Source organism: Atta cephalotes, assembly GCF_000143395.1.
Source record: "Atta cephalotes unplaced genomic scaffold scaffold00012, whole genome shotgun sequence".
NCBI lineage: Eukaryota > Metazoa > Arthropoda > Insecta > Hymenoptera > Formicidae > Atta > Atta cephalotes.
In genome coordinates, this window is record NW_012130076.1 from 3,418,698 (window position 1) to 3,426,217 (window position 7,520).

A 7,520-nucleotide genomic window follows, 5' to 3' on the forward strand; every position below is an offset into this window, starting at 1 on the left:
TTTAATTTACTTATAAGTAATACTACTATAGTAAAAAGTAAAGTAGTAATAATTAACTAATATTCGTGTCATTAGTATTAAATTAATTCTCGTGTGTATATATATATATATATATATATATATATATATAAGACAGACGTGCGAGATAAACGCAATTGGGGAAAAATCCTAAAACGCGCAAGGCTACAGCTGGGCTTTCGGTCGTGGCTGGTCGCAGTTGGTACATCGGTACATATAAGTATTTGCATCGGTTTATGTCAGAACGACAATAAAATATTGCTCGATGCACGGTTTAAACGAGCCAAATGAGCCATTAATAGAAAATGCCGAAATTTGTGTATCCCGGATTCGGATAGAAATTAATCTATTTAAATTAAAGCGGCTCTGCGAATGTACGACGTTCCGACAGTCTCTGGGCACTCATAAATTACTTAATTAGCTAACGGGTGTAGTTCGCGCGAAAAAGTTAGATAAATAACGCATGGTAGCAAAATTGTACTTTATTAACTGTACTTCTGCAAAATCATCATTTGTTATGTCACGGATTCTGTGCGTGATGTACAAGCTCACATTTCCTATTACAATATTCTGTTATTGGACGACTGATTAAAGACCTTTGAACATTCATGTAGGTGCCGCGTGAAAGATTGATAAATGTAACTATGGTTCAACAACACGATAATTTATCGACCGTATACGTGAGAAACGATCAGGCTGCCCTTATAAAATATGATAAGGCCAGCAAAGCGCATTGAAAGTATTATTACGAGCTATATAATAGCGCGTTCCACGCTGTATCTGCGCCAATAATAAGTGACGTAAAGTGCCCAATTGATCGCGATCTTCGCCAGTTTCGCGCGAACGAGACCACTTTTCTGAGCCAACGAAGCTGAATTAATCGTCGCTCGGCGCCTCACTTGGCGTTTCCGTCAGCGTGAACACGACGAGCACCTCTTACGTTTTCCTTTCACGTCCGAAAGAGCAGCGATTTATCGTCCCTTATTTTCACATCAACCAGACAAAGCGAACAACGCACACATACAAACGAATCTCATGTTTTTGATTCATTTCTTAAAGAAGAGATTTCAAAAGCCACCCTATGTAATCAGACTTCTCAATAGCTGGTTCTTAATGCTTATTTAATTATTAATTCTTCAACGGTATCTATTGTTCGATAATTGCAACAGTACTTTTATATCTCTCTCTCACCCATTTCAAAGTATAAAGTATTAATGGTAACCACTGTAGCGTATAAAGAATATAAAGAATCTGAATCATTTTAACCTTTTTCTACTATTTAATTTATGAATTATTTTAACTTTTATGGATTGACTTTTTTAATTATACGTTATTAATTTTATACAATATTATAAATTTTCGATAAATACACTCTTGATTATCACATTAAGAGAAAAAAATGCGATTATACTTAATCATTTTCGATGCCAACTATATTTTTTGGTAGAACTATAAATATTACTATATTATAACAGTATAAAAAGTAGAACTCTTAACAATAACTATTTTACATGTAATTTAATAGCCACAAACGCCTAAATATTTTTCTCTCGATACAAAAGCTAGGATTCGATGTCTTAGACCGCATGTTTGCAATTCTTCACCACTGGCAGTCACATCACTGTGCATCTAAAAAGACAAGCGACTACAAAACCATTGTCGATTCAATCTATGTCAAACACATCGTGTATCTTTGCCTCCCTTGAGACGTGTTTGCGGTGGGTTGCACTCGAGGGAAGGTGTTCCAAAATGTGTCTGACATTGCCGATCTCAATTTTCACGAATTTAGATCGACTAGCAAATCTTACCAGTTTCTTTGTTCTCTCTTCTACTTTTTATCTAGATCTATTAAATCTAGATTTTTAAAACAGATTTCGTAATAACCAGTTAAGTAATAGTGTTGAATAATTAAATACTCAGTTAAATAATATTGTTGAATAATCAAACCCTTATGCTTCATAAAGTTATTTTCACTGTGCTTTTACCTTTTACCTTTTAATAATTAAAAGGGACTTATTTTGAAACGTTATTATTTTTTTTACGAAAATTATATTTTTGTCTACGTAAAACATTCACCATTATTAGTGCAAAGTAGTCTCGAGATAAAACGAAAGATTTTAAAAAGCTTACTTCTCTCTTTTGGTCTATCTTTGTAAAGCCTTGCAAGGTGTCGAGCGACCAAAACCCATCGAACGAACGTTGTTGAACCAGGATCGCCGTTCGTTCGCCTGTTAATCGGCGGATGTACCGACAAGACGTGTCGTCAGCGTGTCGGCACGTATATCTGTATACGCTTCGTCGACGGCGTGGGTTCTTGGAGGGTGAACCACGAGGACGAAGGGTCGGTCGGGAGGGCCTATTGTACTCAACCGACGCGATCTCCATGGGTTGGAAAGTACACGATTGTAGGAACACATTCAGGGGAAGAGAATGGCCGGACGATAGGAGCGGAGGTGACGACGAGGGGGAGGCGATTCCGAGGGACACGAAAAGAGTATTAAAGAGAACGCAAGGTCGATGCAGGGACGTGGCGCAGTAGTATGTACAAGGGGATGTGATGCGAATTCTCGTGAATGTATCGCAGCATTAGGTTGTAGGGACGCTGGGCTTTAGTGCCATACATCCAACACCATCGAGTTGCACCCTCGCGTAAAGAGAAAAAAAGAGAAGGCTAGCTATATCGATGCAGTACACACTTCATATCCCCGGTTTTTATTATTTCACACGTACGATTGTGGTGGGGAACGCGAGCACAAAGCGAGCGCAGCGTAAAAGATCTGCGGAGCTCTGCCTAAGTTAACTCGCCGTTTCAATTACTGAAAGTTCGCCGCCGTCGAGATTAATAGATGCACCGAAAGGAAACCGAACAATGCGGTTCTTCGATCTTCACTACTTGGGTAATGAATTCACTGGCGCGCACATTCTCATTAGACGTAGCCTTTATCGTTAGATACACGGTAGATTCAACGATAGCCGTTGCATTCATCTCATGGCTGGCTTCCATGATGCCCTTTCCATGATGAAACCGAACTCTTGAAGAATAAACAGACGTCATTCTTCGATCATGAATTCACGTCATCGACGAATACTTCGTTAAAACTTAAATAAACATGAATAAAAAAAGAGAGCTTACAAGAGCTTGTAAATAGAATAGAATTATTTTACCAATTACAGTCATAAAAATATCAAAAACTTTTCTCTCAACTATAACTTAAATAAACGTGAATAAAAAAAAAAGAAAAATTTGCAAGAACTTTTGTTCACGTTTATTGAATTATTTGGAGAGAAAAGTTTTTGGTATTTATAACTATAATTACATGGTAAAATAATTATTATTAGGAGCTCCAGTTTTACTGCTATGATATCTCGAAAACGATTATATAGGTAATATTATTTTCGGAACGATCATATCTTTTGGTACATATATAGAACTATAAATACAATTAAATTTAAATATATTATAATAAGAATATAATAAGAATAAATATAATAAGAATAAATTAAATTAAAAGAAGAATTTTATTTTCGAAGTGGATCTTACAAGAGCTTAATAATATTCATATTTAATTTGCAAATTGTAAATATATTTTTCAGTTCTAAACATACCGATTTTCTTTATTAGACTTGAAATACAATCATTGAAAATTGAAAATAATATTTGATTGTCAATTTGACTCCAAAGAACTAATTACGAAAAGTATAGTTTATATAGAACTGAAAAATATATATATTTACAATTTTATATATGAATATTATCGAGCTTCCCTCCCTCCCAAAATCTACTGCAAAAATAAGGGAATTCTTTCTTTTATACAACTCACATAAATATAATATTATTATATTGAAATAGCAGAAATAATTATAATGGAGCTCCTAACTATAATATTTTACTATGCAATTATAGCCAAATACCGAAAACTTTTTTTTCAGCATATTTTTACAGTTGCCGATGGCAAATCCAGAAAATACAGATCCTTTCGAAATTAATAATAGCGATAATACTATTGTTTATTTATCAAGTTGAAATTTAGCTTACCGTAGTAACCATATTATATCTCGGATTTCATCTAGACTGGTGGTTATGGATTAATTTAACTTCATCACTCCTCTGTGTACCGCCAGAATTACCGTTCTCGCGTCTGAAATACGGGAAATCGTATTTCATATGTCTCATGTACTTTATAGCTATAACCGAGAATATGCCGACATTACAACTGATAATATCCGTCCCATAGCGTGTATTTCCGCGATCTATGCTCTTCCGTGCATTTAATAATCGCGCTGTGAAAGGCTGCAAGGTTCACATGAAGGACTTTAACATTCGAATGATAAGGCAAAGAGACGGAAACGATTGCTATGAGACGACGATGGTACCTATGGTGTGTGTACATCCGGCGACTTTTCCCGAATTACTGAGCCAACGCAGGGCATCGCATTACATTCCCATTTGCACTCTCATTCTAGCTTCTATTCATAACTGCTGTAATAAAGAGACGCCCCGCGCTACACCATGTATATCGAGGATAAATGCGTGTTATTTCGTATCGTGTACAGATAATGCTTTTCTCTACATGGTTTGTGCGAGAGATGCGTCTCGCTTCAGGCGATTTTACTTAAGTTACTAACGAAAATTAGACGTGTATATGGCGATGGTCGGATATAAGTAAATGATACCATATTTTTGTTACCGCGTAATATCATATTACACGCGTTTTTGTTCTTTTTGTATTAATATCCAAACTAACACATATAATATTTTTAAAAAATCATATTGTGTTATTCCGTTATTTGATCGCTGCATCAACAGTTTATTAATTTTACTAACTCTTTCTCTCTATTTTATTTAGTTTTTTTGTTATTTTTTTAATTTATATTATTTTTCTTATATTATATATATTCTGTGTTATTTTTCTTTGTTTTCTTTCGATTACCTGTACATTCTTAGAGGGCTTGCCCTGGAACAGTAATAAATGCTTTATCTCTCTACCTCTTTCTTTTATACCTCTATAATTTTTATCTTCAAGAGGAATAATGCGAATTTTGTCATTCGAAGATATCCACATAATAGGGTTGTAAACCACAGAAAATCCTATCGAACCAGCGCCAGCATTACGTGTGCATGGTCACGTGTGGATTAACGCATATAGACATTTCACTTTGCATCGGCTACATCGAGCCCATGCGTCACCGCAAAGCAGGTGCAACACATGCACGTCAATCAGATTTTCCGACGGTCCATGGACACACGTGGCGAACCGCATTTAGTTTGCCATTAGCATGTTTAAGATCCGCTAACGCGTTCGTTGCTATCGATTCACTTAGTTTGCAAACGATATCTCGCAAATGTAATCTCGCGCTCTCTCTCTCTCTCTCTCTCTCTCTCTCTGACGCATTTACACCCGACGTCATTCCCGTCTATATCTCTGTTCCTGGACAAGAAAAGATGACGTTGAAGATAGAACAAGAGCGTTTTCCGCGAGGCGTATATTTTACGGCACAAAATTAGCGGCGCCGAGGTGGCGTCGTTATATCCGTGTCTGCAAACGAGACACGGAACGAAACCCAGAGTTTTCTATATCCGTCGTAGACGAATATGCTCGGCAATTTTCTCAAGTGGACGTTATTACGGTGGAAAGAACAAGGGACGTACGAAATGGGTTGAGGGTGATTATCGAAGATTGCGGCGTGTACGCGGGATATCGTGAATGTATACTGGGTCACGAGTCCCGATCTGTCGTGAGATTATGTCGCTACACTGTAAGATCCGCCCGTTGTTGTATGGTTCCTTATTGTAAGCGTCCTTACAGCACGATTGCCGATTCCGACGTTAGCAATAGGTTGCTAACGATGTTTGGTCAAACGTGGACCGACATAGTTTAATCGAAGGCAGCAAAATTGACCATAGTATCGGGTCACATTACATGCTCTTCATTATGCGTGATCATGCTTATGACCAATAATCTCGTCCGATCGTGAGTTTCATTATTTACGGTTCACTGTTCCTGTTGCTTATTCTTTACCTTTCTTAATTTGTAAAAAAATTAATAAATAATAAATAGAAAATTGGAAATAAGAAATTAAATGAGTTTTGTATTACGTTAAAATATAGTGACATACAATCTAATTATTATGATAAACCTGTATTGCTTTCTTCTCTCTTCTCTACGTTTTATATGTAATTGATATGATTTCGTACATACGCTATAAATACGTCGTCAGAAAGTTTAGGACCAGTGATATCTTCTATAATCTTAAAACACATAATTTATGATAAAATTATAAAATAAGTATAAAATAGTAATTATTAAAATAGTAATTGTTTTTTTACTTAATTATTATATCTTCAGGATCATATTTTAATGCTGTGAAAAATAAAATTACACTTGCGTATATTTTAAATAAAAAAACACAAAATTAAGTCTTTAAAATGCTTGGTCTTAAACTTTTTGACGATAGTGCGTGCATGCGTGCGTACGTGTGTCTTTCTTCATAAAAATGATTATTAAATGTAAAATGAATAATATATACGTATAACATACGTAACGAAATGTTACTTAGTTAGGCCATTGTCATATCTATTCTAATTTCCAAGATAGATTATAACATGCCGCCTTTTTAATGAAAATAAAACAAAAACTGACAGATTTTTTAACGAAATTATCATGATAAATGGCGACACGTGGCCACAGCCGTAGTGTGCCAGCGTTGTCAATCAAAATTAATAAAAAATTACCGTTCGTTATGTTACACATATCTATTCTCGGAAGATATTTCAGTATTGATCAATTGCTTTTGTCCTGATATATATGATTTACATCAATATGTAAATGATTTATAGCACGAAATCATATTTATGTTTACATAAAACTAATTGATACACAGAAAACAATTATTTCGGTTATTATCAATCTTGGACAACGTTAAATAAGTTTTAACATTATAGGTATTGGCTATTTTCAAATTTTAAAAAGCAATATTAAAATATATAAAATGTATTTATTAAACAAACAGCGAATACATGTATTTATTAAATATTATATATAAAACAATCTTGAACAATGTTAAATAAATTTCAACATTATAAGCTTCGTTATAAGTATTAATTATGTTCAACTTACAGAAAACATTTATATATTGTTAAAATATTTATTAAACATATGATAATTGATATAAAGCAATCTCAATCAACATTAAATAAATTTTTACGTTATAGGTATTAATTATTTCCGACTTATAAAAAAATAATATTAAAATATTTATTAACTATATGATATAAAGGCCATTTTAAACAATGTATAATTTACGACAAAATTAAAAATAGGATTTTAGTAATTTTGTTTGCTGTAGAAAACGTTTGAAACATTAACATACATACAAATATCAAATACTCGTATAAAATACACATGGATATCAAATATATAAATTGTAGACACAATTTTGCTTCAATTTTTATCGAATTCATCTATCAAATTATAAATTANATAAATAGACTAACAATAGCG